The 16,367-nt window shown below is 40.1% G+C and overlaps 1 protein-coding gene across 3 annotated transcripts in view; it reads right to left on the reverse strand.

The window, feature by feature from the left end:
- PACSIN2 (protein kinase C and casein kinase substrate in neurons 2) overlaps window positions 1-16,105 on the reverse strand; it is a 55,680-nt gene extending 39,575 nt beyond the window's left edge. For 2 of the 3 annotated variants that reach the window (XM_058022490.1, XM_058022488.1), the window contains exon 1: window positions 15,992-16,105. The gene's annotated coding sequence lies outside the window, so the exon portion shown is untranslated. Of the gene's footprint in view, window positions 1-15,498; window positions 15,604-15,991 lie in introns of those variants that run through there. The other variant, XM_058022489.1, reaches the window with a different exon arrangement.
- Window positions 16,106-16,367: the final 262 nt, after the last annotated feature.

The following is a 16,367-nucleotide window of genomic DNA, read 5'->3' on the forward strand; positions in this document are numbered from 1 at the left end:
GTATTTTTGCAGGATGCATAATATCATGAAGCAATCTCAACAGACCAAAATCAGTATCATGTAATAAAATCATTCTGAATTACAATATCCAACTTGTACATGCTCAAAAGGAAGAGCTTGAGCTGGATTTCTAATATGTACTATGTGCATAAACCATACATGCAATGGTCTATATGCACACAAATATATAAACCCATACATAAACTAGAGCTTTAGCCTAGAACTGTTTAACACATTGAGATTTTCGGCCATCTTATAAAAGGCACTACCAAGGTCCATCTCCAAGGGATTTCAGTAACTATCACTAGCAAGTGATCTCGTGCTTCTGAGTTCAGCTTGAATGTCTCACTCGATTCCATCCCACATTTGCCTCCCAAGGTTTGTACTTGAGCTGACAGCTGGGATATCCCCAGGGCCTGTCCAAGCCAGGGTGGAGTGACAATGCACACAGACAGAACTGCACCATGACACTGTGGGCAGGGCTCTGTGTCCCTGCTCACAATAATATCTCAGCCAGTGCTCCATTAAATAGGTTGTGGTTACTGAAATGAGTCACCTGTCCACATATGACTGCCACTATAAAGCCATATCTCCACGTGGCTTGTCAGTTAAGAGGCTGAGCAGCAAAGGAATCAAAAAAAGGATTAAATGATTCAACAGCTGAAACAGCTGCAAGATGAAAGCTTCAATTATAGAAAAATACCTTTCAAGTTGAACTGAAAATAAGATTCCTATTTCCCCAAGAATAAGAAAACCAAGTGATGTGTTTATTCAATGAATAACAAATTCCACATTGAACTATCTTTATCTTATGGTAGAATAAAATAGATATATAAGACTTGGAAATACTGCAGGGAAAAGCATTAGACAATTAAGAGAACATGACTGAAATTGCATAAAGAAAGATATTATTTATAATATTTTACAAACAACACACATGATGCTTTTCATAATCGCACCCTTTAGCATCACAATTCAAGTCAAGAGCATTTCAGCTGAGAACACCTGTGAAACTCAAGTACAGACACTTCTCACTTCTGGTTCTGAAGGCTTAAAGCCTTTATAAATAAACATTGTGAGAAAAAGTAGGCCCACCCCCAGGAAATCTCCTAAACCCACAAAGCTAATGCCCCCTCTAGTAATAAACAGTACCCATGGTAACTCCTTGGTCACTTCAAGCTTTCTGGAGAAGGTGAGAAGTTTCTCAAACCCACCAAGAGAATCCCCCCAGTAACTCCAGCCATGAGCTCATTAACACTTGCTCCTAATAAAGGCAGCACAACAGCTGAAGAGTCAGGGTCACAAGGAACCTTCACACAATCATGGCTCAGACCACAGCTGTTTTGTCCCTACTCCTAAAGCTTAAGGGTAGAGAGCACATGAAAGAACAACTGCAAAAAATATTTTTAGAATATACTTTGGAGTATCTACTAAGGATATCGCAGAACAGGCAAAGTCATGTTTAAGACAGTTGTGTAATTTTAAAAGAGAAGACTAAAGGCACAAAAGAGAGATGGGGAATATAGCTGTAGGGGGTTTGTTGTCATTAAGTATTATTAACCTGTGGTACAATATCTGAAAGATATATACAAAATCTGAAGGATACACAGACAAATACTTCTATAGAGGTTTCTTTTTTTCCTTTTGTGTTTAACTTGAAATTCATTTTATACTGAAAAACATCTGTGCAACTGTCCATATCTGAAGGATAAAAGAGCTGCTTCACCAAGGCAAAATATCTAGTTGATGCATCAGTCACCCAAAATTATAAAAACAGATAATACACTTTAAAACCAGTTATATTTTACTTCTAAAAAATAGCATTGGTAAAGAATGTGCTATGTAGAGTATCCAAGAGCTTAATAATATTGATTCATTAGACAACATGCATTTATTCTCTATCCTGTGATTTATGAAACTGAAAATGAAATGTCCAACTCTTGGCACCTTCCAACAAATTGCCTACCTCATAAGAGCTACAAAGAATTTGAATATTCAGCATATTTCATGGGAAAACACCTTCATATCTACTTTATATTTATCACACTATCTTAAAAAGCCTATAGCCATAATTCCAGCTGAAAATGCCAATTTAAAACCAAGGAAGGTTGAAGTTTATTGATCCTGTCATGGACCAGTGACACTTTAGCATTTGGAAATTCTGCTCATTTGAGTCTGACAATTGATGATCTAGTTAACTGTGACAGAGGACAGTCTAGCAGACTTTGTTTTCATCAGGAAAAAAATCCATTACTTCTTAGGCCCACAGAAGATAAATATTAGATCTGTTTGCATTTTTAATGCCAGATTTTAATTGGGACTTCAACACAATAACTGATGAAAGTGGGAAAAGATGAGGATTATAGTGAGGGTCACAGGATCCTGCAAACTAGTCCTGGGAGCAGATGAGGCTAGATTACTCAATATCTCTTCAAAGAGTGTTCAAAAGCCACACTTCTCTACAGTAATCAGATCCCACAATAAATATTTCAGCAGAGTATTTGTCAAGTTATAATGATCACAGAACTATGCAGCAGCCTGACCTCTCTAGTCCAGTCTTTCATGGGAAAGGGAGCCTTGCTGAGACCACCCAGCACCCTGTCCAGTCACAGCTTCAAAGTCTTCAGTGGTGGGGACTCTACAATCAATTATCTACCAGTTCACAAGACATTACTCCTGAAAGACAAAACCTAGATTGTCATTTTCATGGCCAGTTACATTTCATTTGCTTTTTTACCTTCTGCACACACACAACTTTAGTCCATTTTTCTTTTTTCTTATGCTGAAGTACAAGGCTACACAGATGAATCCTGCAGCCAAAGCCATTCACTAACCCTTTAACCATGAATTCTAATATGTGAAGAAAAATTTTATGGTACTGGTACAAGACAAAAAGTTCACACTATACTTAATTCATGTAATGACATAGGTCTTTCACTGTGGCCCATTTTGCATGACAAACTGCAGATACTCAGGTAATTAGGCTAAAAAAACCACTCATTTGGTACACACATACTCAACAATTAGTCTTTGTCCTGGCCATGGTACATCCTGGTATAACTATCTGCTCTTTATCATATGAACATTTCTTTATTGTAACATCCCCTGGCATGAATAAAGCTTTAAATCCAAACTATTTCAGACTTGCATTTCTACCACTGACACCTAAAACTCCTTTCAAAGGAAGGCAGCTGTTCTTTCAGAAATATTTGTGTCCCTATTCTTATTGATACACAAATTGAAGAATTTTAATGACACCAAACCAGTCTAGCCAACATTTTGTTAGAACTAACATCCACCTGCAGTTCAGCTGTAAGAACTTTTTCTAAAAGAAGATACAGTAGTTGCCACACAAATCTTGTGTTGGTCTTCACTCTGAGGCTCTCAGTAATGATGCCTGGTACCAAGTGGAACAATTTAGAACTGCAGCATGACTGTTATGCAATATCAGAAGAGTCCTACAGTTTTTTTCAAAGTTCTCCCTGGATGCTTGTGGGAGAGGATGTGAACTATATCCCTACAACACTCACCAAATAAAGACATTTCTAAAGATAGCCTTTTCAACCTAAAAATAGTGCAGCAATAAAGAAGGCCATTTGAACAGGTTTAGTGCTGCCTCACAGCTGTGACTAAGTCCTAGCAAAATTAGCTTTAAAATTACTTTTACTAACTCCCTCATGGTTCCAACTAACAATTAAAATGCATCACCACTGCCCATTTTCTGGTGTCTGAAAAGGTGAAAGTCAAAGGAAGACAGCACCAGCATAGACAGGATGAAAAAAGTTCATCCTAATGTCACTGATACAAAGTAATCAGGAGACAATTACACAGGAAGGGTCCTTTTAGCTATGAGAAAAACTTCAGGCTCAAGGGATCCAATATATCCATGTACAAAGCCAGCACTTTTGCCTATAAGATAAAGGCACTGAAAGCTTATCCAAATTTTGAAAACCTCTAAATTCATATTTTACATTCCTCTAGTTAAGGCATTTCAGCAGTAATATTCCAGAATATATTCAATGATTTCAAGATTTGGAGCCAAGTTACTTCCATAAGGCTTACTCAGCCCAACACAGATAACAAGTAACTCTGTATCATGTTCTGAATTCCAGAGAAAACCAGAAGGAATCAAATAAGAAATTCTTAAATGAATTTTCAAATACCTAAGTTCTTGCTTGAATATTTAAGTATCAGCAGCCTAGCTTTAGATAAAACTCCACTGCATTTTCATTTTATATATTTGACATATATATGCCAAATCCCTACTTGTACTTGTCTTTCACCTGAGATGATTTTCCTACCCTCCCCTTAGGACAGAAAACCAACTGGGAAACAAGATACAAATGTCTTTTCAAGCTTGTGTGGTTGGACTTCCAGGAGCTCTTTCAGTACTCACAGCTACATAAATTCAAATGTCAAAGCCTAGGTGCAATGTGCTATTCTTTGCACATTCCAATAATTCTCTTGAGCCGCTTCAGCTGCATAACTAGAAAAAGTAGCTCAAATTTAATTCGTTCTGGGAAGCAATGTGGAGATTCCTGGAGGATTGCAACAACAGTTGACAAAGCAATTTAACAAGAGCTATAAGTTCTACATTGCTTATTTCTCCCCATTTGCAGGGTTGAACACTGCACAAGTTAATTGGTATTGCATTACAAAGAGTGTTTCATAAGATTTTCATAAACGTTTTTTTTTCCTGAAATGAGATTACATAACTTTGTTCTCTAACTATTCACTGCAATAAAAAAATTTGAAGGATTAATGTGATACATTTTTCCTTGGCAAATTCAAAACATATTTTGAGAAGGATGTTTATAAAATCTCCAGCTTTAAAGAGCCAATTTGTACAACAGATTTTGATGGTATTTTTCCTGCCTAATAAATTGCATCCCAGTGACTATAGATAAATTGAGACGCTTTATACAACCCTGAAAATTACAAAAAACCCAAACATACTATAAACTTCAAAACTGAAATACTAAAATGATTCATAACTCATATCAAATCATATCAAAAGATATTATACTGGGATAGCAATATTCACTCAGGAAACATAGTATTTTATCTGTATGTATGAAATAATCAATACGTGAAATAAATAAGGCAAATGCAAATAAAAAAACCCAAACCAAATAAAATACCTTTAGATGTACTTGAAAACTTCCAAACCTGTTCATTTCTTTCTTGATGTGCAATAAGACACCTTTGCAGTGACATAAAAGCTTCTAAAATTATTACTGTAAAACTAGTAATTTTGTTCAGCAACACATTAATTACATGCTAAATTTAGTACTACTTTTCCTTAATTACACAAAGTGTTTCTGCAATGCCTAACAACAAGTAGAAACAAAGGTGCTTCCTATCCAGCCTCTTTTGCAAGAAAGGGGAGGAGGGATAAAGGGGAGATCTCCAATCAGAGTTTTAGTTTCTGTACAGGGCCAGTAAAAAAAACCCAGCAAAGTGGTTCTCTCTAGAAACAGAAACCACATCATATTTTATCAGACTAATCAAAGTATAAAACATAGAAACTATAGGTTATCTTGCACAGCCCTAAATAAATTCAGAATCACTGTATGATCCTTGTTTCATCTATTTGTGTTTATCAGTTATGGATCTGTTTGGGACTGACCTGACAAGGATTAACATTGCCCAGCACAGATTTTACTCATGGCACCACACACCATGGGATTTACATTCTACCAAAAGCTATGGAATGGCCTATTCTAAACCAAGAGCTAAAAATGGAGTCATCATTTGATACAGACTAAACCCACATGTTGCTCTCTGATCCAGGGATGCAACAAGCCAAAGCAGAAGCAGCTGTGTATATACTACTTTGGACAAAGAATTTCTTAGCCAAATTCAAATCAATTTTATGATCAAATCTCACTTCAAATAAATTTTAAGGTTCACATACAGAGCACTTAAAACCATATGGATTGTCCTCTCATTTCTTCAAATTTTTGTGCACAAACATAACTAATAAATTTGGTCCTAGGTCAATGAAGAGACAACACATTCAGGATATCCCAGGCACCTTTACCAGTGCAGACAACAATTAAACAAAGAAAACCACAGAATGTTCTGCCATACTGTTCTAAGATGTTCTCTGCCAGCCAATCTAAGCACCTGCTGAAAGAAAAATAAATCTGGTGGTGTAGTAGTGCACTCAGAATAGCCAAGAAAGCAGATTGGACAGTACCACAGAACAAAAGTAACCTAACTAAATCTACTTCTCAAATTCCAATAATTCTAAAAAAACCCAAAACCAAACCCAACCAATCAACCCAAAAAAGACCTCCAAACCAACAAGACCCAAACAAAACCCACCAAATTGACAAAAAACCCTCATAAAGCACAAAAAACAAACATCCAAAAACACAAACCCAAAGAGGTTTTAATAAGGTATAGAAGCAGCAGTTTTTCAGTCTAGGAAATGACAGCAATGGCACGGGGTTTTTGTACACCCAGATTTTACCCTAGGAGAATGAAAAAAAAAAAAAAGGAAAGAAGATATTAACATTATAAAAACACACTTGATTCTTTCCACAAAATTACATCAATTTTGGAAATTAAATATTGAATTGAAATTCAAAGCTATTTCTTCAACACTTGGTTTAACAATAATGTGCCAACAGATTAATCTAAATCATCTCCAAGGAGTTTCAAAACAATTATTAAGCATTCAGGTTTTTTTCTGTAAATACTGTATTTCATTACATAAGAATAAACTATCAGCATTAAACTTCAGAAACATCTACATTATTTACAAGTGAATATTCTAAAGGTAAAAAGGCAAGGACTTTTGGCTCCTTTCCACTTGGAACTTGTTTAAGTTTAAAAAGTATTTCAATTGTCTTCTTCCACTCCAAAATATTTTAAGCAAAAAAATCCAGAAAACACTCACAAGTTTACTTTTAAATTGATTAATTTAATATAATTTTATACTTATTTTCTATTCAGCCATGCATTTAAAATTGGTAAAAATCAAGAAACAAGGTCAAGCATATCTGCAATTCTCTTAAGTGCAGGCAGTGTAAGGGTAGAGTGTGAGTGCAGAAGAGTCACATCTTTCTGGGTTGTATTTCAGCAGTTCAGCTAGCACAGCTTCAGCTGCCAGGGCAAACAGCAATGTTGCATTTATATCCATTCCATTCCCTTCCTTTATTACACCTGACCACCTCCGGCAAGCATTTGATTATAAAAGCATCTGTTTACATGCAACATTCACTTTACAGGTCAACTTTACAGAAATCATTCACTACAAAATAGCGAAATCATTCACTGCACTCCATAGCTCAATATGTAGCTCTTCACTTTGTTCTGGCACAAATTCATTCCACTGACAGTGACTGATATTGTTTGTGCCACATCCCCAGTCATCCCTCCTGACCCATCCCTATGCCATCGATTCTGTTTGGGAAGTCAGGTGCTAAGCTTTATCCAGCTGAAAATGACTCTGCAAAAATAAAAAGTTTCTTGCTGGACCAAAGAACCAACCCCAGACACAGCACAGCCAGATAAACACCACCACCACGGGGCACACAGCAAGAACAAATAGCTGAGTAACAGTGAAAAACTGATTTCCTGTTTTAGTCACAACACAGACTATCACTGGTTTTGAAGTTACTTATTACTGCAAGTAAAAGCAGCAACAAATTTTGGAGCCAGTCTAACAAGCTACAAGACATTACAGTAACACAAAGAATAGGCAAGTACACAGACCACACACAAGATACCCTTCAGAAAAGGCTGGCATCCTGAAAGAAAGGCAAAAAGATTTTTTCATTGTTTATGTGTAAGCAGCAGACATACAAGAGATTATTGCCTTTGGGAACATAAACCAAGCCCATTTAGTAACACAGACTTCACTGTACATGTCACACAGCTGAAGAGCTTGTATGTGGTTATGTAGGAAGAGAGGACTGGTCAAGAAAGGAGTGGTGACACTTCTGCAATAATATTTGTTATTCATTTTAAATATTAGCAACTTTAAAGAGTGTTTTATTTAACACTCCACAGAGTCTCTGCACCACACCAGCACTAAGTGGTATCCACCAGAGGCCACTAATGCACAGTACACGACACAACACACACACAGCTCCTTCTGCAATGAGCTGCTGTGGGAAGGAGAATGGCACATTCTCGTGGGACCCTCTGGTCCCACCCATGTATGTTGCATGTTTCACCTTCCCAACTGCTAAATTTGTATGGGATTTACAGGTGACAGTGTCCCAACTCCAACAGCACATTGCATTCCCCATGAAGGAACTCCAAGCATCCATACCCCCAAGAGAGAATGGATGACAGAACTAAAGTCATCCTGTCCTGAGAAGCTCAGCTTTGGCAGCCTGATAAAACAATATTACTTCAGCATTATTTTAATATTAATATATAATATGAGAATAACAGATAATTACACAAGACTTTTTTAATAGCTGTCCCCAAAGCCACATTAGAAGAAGAAAACCACATTACCTGCAGAAACACCTCTATGTGAAGTGGAAAAGAGGGGGAAGTTCACAGTAACAAACATAACAAAAGCTAGAAATGACAGAAGATAGCAGAATGAATATATAAATAGTTGCACTGGTAGACTGCAAATATTTTTAAAGCTTCTTTATTATCCTTACTGTAACCACCTTCACAACAATGCTATCACTCACTTTAATGTAGTAACAAGGCAGAAGATGAATGCTGACAAATAATCTTATCTGAGTGGTATAATTATTAGCCTTCAAATTAGAAATTAAAAGGACTTAGGAGCCCAAGCTAGGTTTTGTTCAAGAACTTTAAAATACAATTTGGGATGCTCTAGCAGGCCCAGAATGAAGAAACACCCTGGCAATGACCAGGCACTCCCTCCTTCATGCTCCTGAAGGGAGCCTTTGCCCCCATCCCTGGAAAATTACCTGATGTGGTACAGAATAACCTCCAGGTCCTGGCCATGCCCCTCCTGCCTACTGCATAAATTAACTTGTCCTGGCCAGAACCAGGATAAATCAATTAAAACAGAACAAGTGAGATTCCATCTGAGCATACCAAGTTGATAATTATTATTGCACAGTAAAAAGAAAGATACTATACAACCAAACCCTTAGCATCACTTTCTTTTTTATGAGGACACGATCCTGAGTGATGGTTTAGTTATTCTGATCAAGATGCAGAATAATACAAGCTCAGTCTGATGTTACATTTGTTTTAAGCCCTGAAAAGACAGAGTCAAGACATATTACAAAGCTGGACGTGTTAATCAAGCTACTGCTAAGCTATTTACCATTATTACTGGTGACCTGTGAACAGATCAGGAAACGTGACTGATCTACTGTCCAGACAGATTTTAAAAAAGCCTGAGGAAATATAAAATAAGAACAAAATCAGTGCTGATAAACCTTTCTAGACTGTTTGCTGAAATGAGCACAACCTAAAGATCCTAATTTGCAATTCACATTGGGCTATACCAAGACAAAATTTAATTTCCCTATCTCATAAATATGAACTAATATTTTAAGCATCAAGTTTGAGGAATTCTGAAGTGGAGCAGAACACTCAGCTGAACGTGCTCAATGAATTTTAGGATATAAATAAAGTGCTGTTAGGTAGGCAGCCAGAAGTATTTATTATCTGACTATACATCAGAGAGATTACCCTGTTAGGGGCAGCAGGACTAATTAGCTAACTGGGCACCTAACAGGGTTGTGGTAGACTCTACACCCATTTTACCTAAAGGGGAAATTTTCTCTGTGGATGTATCAAATTCCAACAGGGATCCATTCACACAAGTCCTAGGGACGGTGTTTTTCAGAAAAGATCAGATGATTCAAATGGTTCTTTCCTGGATTGAGTTTATTAATCATTCCTCTGCATTTCTTCTGCATACTATTAGCAACTGGATAATCAACCTAATTACATCTTTTAAGAGAAGCAGCAATTAAAATCTGTTTAATCAAATAATAATAGCTTAAAATGTCTATAGAATGCTAATGCATGATCCACATACCAAAACTGCCTATTCATTAAAGTCATTTCCAACACATGCTCCTGAGGATCCAGCCAAATTTGCAGCCCATGGAGGACCCCACAGAGGAGCCATGAAAGCCCAAGGGGGACTGTGATAACCCCCATGGGTATCCCAGGCTGGAACAGGCTCCTGGCAGGACCTGTGACCCTTGGGGAACCCACACGGCAGCAGGCTGCTCCTGAAGGACTGACTCCCTGGAAAGGACCCACTCCAGAGCAGTTTGTGAAGAACTGCAGCTTGACAGAACTCATGTTGGAGAAGTTTGTGGAGAGCTGTCTCTTGTGGGAGGAGAGAAAGTGTGAGGAGCAAAGAGTAGCTGAGATAAATGTGTGAAGAACTGACTGCAACCCCCATTCCTTGTCACCTTGTGCCAATCAGGCAGGAAAATCAGGAGTGAAGCTGAGCCTGTGAAAAGGGGAGGGTTGGTTGAAGGTGTTTTAAGATTTGGGTTTATTCCTCACTACCCTACTCTGATTTGATTTAAAATGTTATTTTACTGAATCAAGTATGTTTTGCCCATGATTATAACTGGAGCATGATCTCTCTCTGTCCTTATCTCAACTTGTGAGCCTTTTGTTATAGTTTCTCTGCCCTACCCAGTTAAAGAGAGTGACAGAGTTGTTTGGTGGGCAGCTGGCATCCAACTGTGGGCATCTCACCATAGGCCATCAATGACACAGGAACAGAATAAAACTTTTTTTCACTTCCCATTTAGAACTCTGTTTGCTTAAGACAGCATGGAAGTGTGATTTGGGAAGTGGCACTACGAATCAAAAGTTATTTGGTTGATCATTCTTTATCCCTATGTGCTGGCTGCTACTACTTTCAGTTGCACCAGCTTTTGAAAACAACAAAAACCTCAACTCTCAGAGCCCTAACATAATAATCAGTGAGAAGGCAATACTCCCAGGTGTGGGTGTAACAGTTTCTAAGAATTTAATTGCACAAAAGAGGGAAAGCTAACCACTCAATTTATTTCCATCTCTATCTGAATGACACTAGACTGACAGCATTCTTTATATGAAGCTCTCTAACACACAAAAACTAATGAACAGTTGTGTAAAGGAAATGGTTACCCAGTTTCTCCTACATAAAACAGGATGAACAGTGTTCACATTTTGGAATGGAACCGTAACCTCACTCAATACAGCAAGAACTTAGGAGTGATTTCCTTCAAATGAATTCCCTTTAGACCTTAAAGCAAGCTGTCCAGCAGCGCCTAGAAATTAAGCACAATTATATGTTGACCAGATATCAGATTACTTTGAGTACTTAGATTATTTCAGGTAATTGAAAAATTAGTTTTGAAGCTTTTATCTTTAGCTGTTAAGGGATGAAGGGAACCTGAACACTTTGGAAAAATATTTTTGAGAATATTATTCAAGAACTGTGGAAGTAAGCATGCCTACAAGTTGATGTTGCATACATGTGGTTCCATTAAACACAGAGTTAATTTAACAGATCTGCACCTGTTTACTATCCATTTATCATTTCTCCCAAAAAGAAAGCAGCATTGTTCCACTCAGCAGGGAGGTAGGTATCTGTCAAATTGCCAAGAAAGCCTTAATTAATGGAGAGGATGAGAGGTTCAAGTCCAACCAAAACCACGTCCCATTTGTCCTTTGACTCACTGCAGATTATTTATCGACATCTGTACTTCACATTACCCCTTTTAAAAGGACATATTAAGCATATTCACCCTGCACCTTTTATTTAACCTGTCAAGTTAGAAATTAGAAAAAACCCCAGCTCATTATATTCTTTGTCATATTACTTTGAAGTTAATCAAGTATGGCTGCTCTTCTGCTATCGAGAATAAAAAAAATATTTAAAAAAACCTCTTATTTCAATATTCACCTGCTATTGCTATGCCAGGTAAGAAGTTCTGTGCAAGCTCATTTTGTAACCCAAAACCCTGGCTGTGTGGTGCCAGGCACAAAAACTCTGCTAGGCCTTCTGGAGCCCAGTCAACATACACATTTTGTTGCTACAATCACCAGGTGGCAACAGACCTACCTGGTATGTGGGAGAGATTAACGTACAATCACACATGGAAGTCAGACTTATGAGCCCTGTTTGTGCTACTCATGCACAAAGACACAGTAAAATACGACAGAAAGAATATCACACTTCTGCAACAAGGACTTCAGGATGAACAGTACAGTAACAGCAAGGGCAGCCAGTTTTATTAGTAGCAAATGACTTATTACTTTATATCAAAAGCTAAGAGCTTGCAAGTACAGCAGGATTCCACGATGCATTAATCACAATAGACATAAGAAGATATTTAGAACAAACTTTCATATCCACAGTGTCACTTAAAGTCTGAGTGGTGCCCATTTTCAGGGCATCTACTATGTTACATTTACAAGTTTATGTCAAAAGATGACATAAAATCCATCCTTTTTGGTTTCAGTAAAACTCTGTCAAAGTAATATTTAATAATACCATAGAGATTTCTCATTCACACCATTTCTGCTGTTCATACTGTAGTCTGTCATTCACTGCTCTAGGGTATGTGATAAAAGGCAAAGAATGTTGTTTAAAATTTTTGGTCTTTGGATGCCTTGGAATTAGTTCTTTAAAGCAGAGTCCTACACAAGCAGAAAGGATTAACAATAAGCACTGGCCCAAAGCCAAACAGTTTGAGATACAGGTTTCCAATACTATCAAAATGTTTACAATACCTTGTGTAAGCCAGAACAGTTTTAAAATATTTGCATAATCTAAAAACTTGAGCCAAACCACCTAACTTAAAGTCTGAGAGACGTTTTCTTTTTGCCTTGGAGCTCATTACTGTGCAGTGTTACAATAGCCATGTTAGTTCTACCCCTATTTACTAATTAGGGCTGGGAACCTCCTCAAATATTGACACATCCTGTCCACTAAGATCCACAGGACTCTAAGCAAGTGCACCAGGGGCTGAAGCAGAATCCCTCACACTCCAAGGAGCACTCACCAAGGCAGATTCTAGACCAACACCATTAGAGAAATTTGGATTATTCCCCTCTCCTAAGCATGGCACCTTAAAGGATAACACATAAAGGAACAACAATTCAAGTCTTGTGACATATTGGACTGTGGAGACTGTGAACCAACCACAGGGTACAGCAGCTCCAGGTTATTCTCAACCCCAGTGAGCCAAGCAGCCACGTTACATTCACGTTAAACACAGCATTTTATTCAATCGCACAACACTTAGCTCAGTTCACCTCAGCACAGTTACATCACTCTTGTAGTTCCTACTTCTTCCTTTTCATCTCCTGGGAATAGTTCATCGTTACATTAAGTCAAAAATCAATAACTGGGTTTAGCTGAAAAGAACAGTGTCACCTCCTGAAGTTCTGGGGATTATGACAGAGTTTGAATTAAATCCCATGTTACAAAGAAGTTGTTGATCTCACAGACTAGTCTTAAATTCAAGCATTAGACATTTCATTCCAGGCCTCAGGCAACAAGAAAGTCATTAAATCATAGTATTTTTTTTTAAACCAGAGATTCTAAGATCTAAAAAGGCACTCATGTATTAGTTTATATGGATGTTTAAAAAATATATTTAAAAAAAAAAACAAATCAAACCAAACACCATCTTCAGTCTGCATCTACTCTTCTCCTGGCTCAATGCATGAGAAGATGCAGTTTTTCCAGGAGCTGCTACAGCAAGAAAACCAGACACCAAATCAGAAACAGAAAGCTACCTTTTAGCTACTTTGCATTACAACACAGATTTGTACAAGCACAGACAACTTTTGACTGGCAGCACTGCTAAGCATTTCATCCAGTTCCTGCAATGAACACAGAATTTTCTTAGCCTTCATTTATAGGCTACCCATTCAACCCACAGTCACATCCAGGCTCATTTTAACCACCATCAGAAGCACAGAACTGACATGTGGATATCTTTAAGCACATAGCTCATTCAGCTCGAGAGGAAAAGGTGTCCATGTGCTCCACAGAACAAAACTTCTCATTCCTGACACTAAATCATCCAAACATGTCACCTGCTAAAAATAACAGGTTCACTGATTTCAGACCAACATTCAAGTGACTTGTCACAAGAAAAGAAAGCAGACATTTACCCACCAGAAAGATGTATCATCCAGGTATTTTCTGAAGGCACTGTTTAAAAACATTCATAGACTACGATGATCTAGACCACAATCAAAAAGCCATTTTATTATGATGGTATTTCAAAGGCATAAAAAAGGGAAAAATTGATCCAGATTTGTAAACTACTTCCCAAAGGGAGCGTGGAGCACTTGAGCACAGAACAGTCACAGCAAGGTGGCACCTGCACACCTCTTCTGCTCACCACACTGAAGCTGCGGTGAACAGAGATCAGGGATCTCTAAAAGGATGCTGCACTGTGCTCAGCAGACATGCTCCTTATGCTAATATGTGCTCCTGTTTAAGCTGATTCAGCCATAATTGGCAGAATATAACTACTATCTTTGAAGGCAAATTGCAAGTTTGACAAAATATAATTTCAGGCAGGTACAGGTATAAAACAGAGAGCACATGAGCATTCAGTGTTAATAACCTTAATAGTAAAGAATGCAATTAACGAGTTTTGACCGACTGAAACACAGCTGGCAAACTCTTTTAGTTTGAGAATGATCCTTTTATTGCACTAAAAGCAGAATGAAAACTCAGTTGCTTACATAATGCAGCCTTCACTATGGCTCTTATCATAATGCACTACTATCGTTTTAACTTTTAAAAGGGAAAGGTTTTTGGCTTTAAAGAAGAGCTGAACAGATGCTGGTATTAAATCCCAATTAGCAGAAGGGAATCCCTCACTCATTCCCCAACAGCAAGAGAGAGCAGTCTCGTGATAGCCTTTTAAGCAGGAGCTTGTGGAGCACAACAGAAACAGAAGTGCCTTCCACATCCATGGCTTGTTTTTTTTTTCCCCAGTCTGCGTCAAATGATCAAACTTACACAAACAGGTACAGGAAACTTAAGGAGTGGTGAACTACCTTTAAATTATCCTAGCTAATCTACTATTTTAATCAAGTAATTCAAGCGTTTAAAACTGTAAGACTGCATTTGGTTTTCAAAATGTTCAGTTTACAAAGGACAGCGTATGGCACTTGCGTCTTTCTGGCTTCCTTCAGTGCTCAGGCAAAAGGATGACTAAATCTATCAGCTTCTGAGTCACTGCAAGCAGAGACAGCCGAGAGGGACAGATACAGCGAGCCAGGCAGACACTGTACCCATCCTGTCCTTCCCTAACCAGGTAGCCTCAGTGCACATAAAGAGATGTCTGTCTGTCTCTCACACACACATTTCGCTCTGGGACATGAGCAGATTCTTTCCATAAGCCAAAAAAAGGCAAAGTCAAGACAGAAGGCGGCAACGGCAAGACCAAGAAGCTTGAATGAGCTGGGTCATTACCAGTACTCAGGAGGGACTGAGCTGCCTAAAACCTCACTCTCCCCGTAAAACATCTCCTCCCACCAAACCAGCATCGTTACCTGCCACCATCCGGGGCGCCGGGATTTCAAAGCCTCGAGTCAAAACCCAGCTGCTCAAGTTTAGGACTCCATCCTCGCCCTCCTTTCCTCCCCAAACCAAAGCCGCCACCGAGTGGGTCACTAAACTTCCCCGAGCAGGGAGCTCTCCCCTCCTACAGGAACCGAGCCAGTGTCGTCATCCCTCGCAAGCCCCGGCCCTGCCCTTCCCCGCCTGGCGCCGTGCAAGGAGAGCTTCACCTTCCCCGCGCCCGCCGCAGCGCCGTGGGGTGGGCGACCCGCACCCAGCGGGCTCCCCGGGGGTCGTGCCCCGGCCCGGCCCGCTCGGCCCGACCCCAGCACGGGCAGCGCCGCCGGCGCGGCTGCGGCACCGGCGGCTCCCCCCGCCCGGACCCACCGCCCGCCATTGCCCAACGGCTCCGACGGGGATCCCAACCCGGCCGCCAGCTCGAGCCTCTCCCGATGGCGGGGCCCCGGGGCGCGGAGCGGCCCTCACCTGCAGCGCCGGGACCTGCCCGTCGCCCGTGCCCGGCGGGGGTGGGGGTGACGAGACGGCGAGAGCGCGGTGGAACCGACCCGACCCCGGCGCTCCGCTCGGCGCCACCGCCCCCGCCCGCCCCCTGGCGCCCGCCCAGCCGCCTTCCCATTGGCCGAGAGCGCGGGCAAGCTCCCGCTCCGCCGCCGTCTATTGGCTCCCCGCGACTGCCAATCAACGCCGCTTCCCCGTCGGGGGCGGTGAGGGCCGGTGCGCGCGCCCGCGGCCAGCGCGCGCTCCCCGGTGACCGTCGGGGACAGCCAGAGCCACGCGCGCGGCCCCGCCCCCGGGCCCTCACCCCGGGGGGCTCCGACCGCCCCGGACCCCGCCCGGCCCT

Source organism: Melospiza georgiana, chromosome 4, assembly GCF_028018845.1.
Source record: "Melospiza georgiana isolate bMelGeo1 chromosome 4, bMelGeo1.pri, whole genome shotgun sequence".
Taxonomy (NCBI): domain Eukaryota; kingdom Metazoa; phylum Chordata; class Aves; order Passeriformes; family Passerellidae; genus Melospiza; species Melospiza georgiana.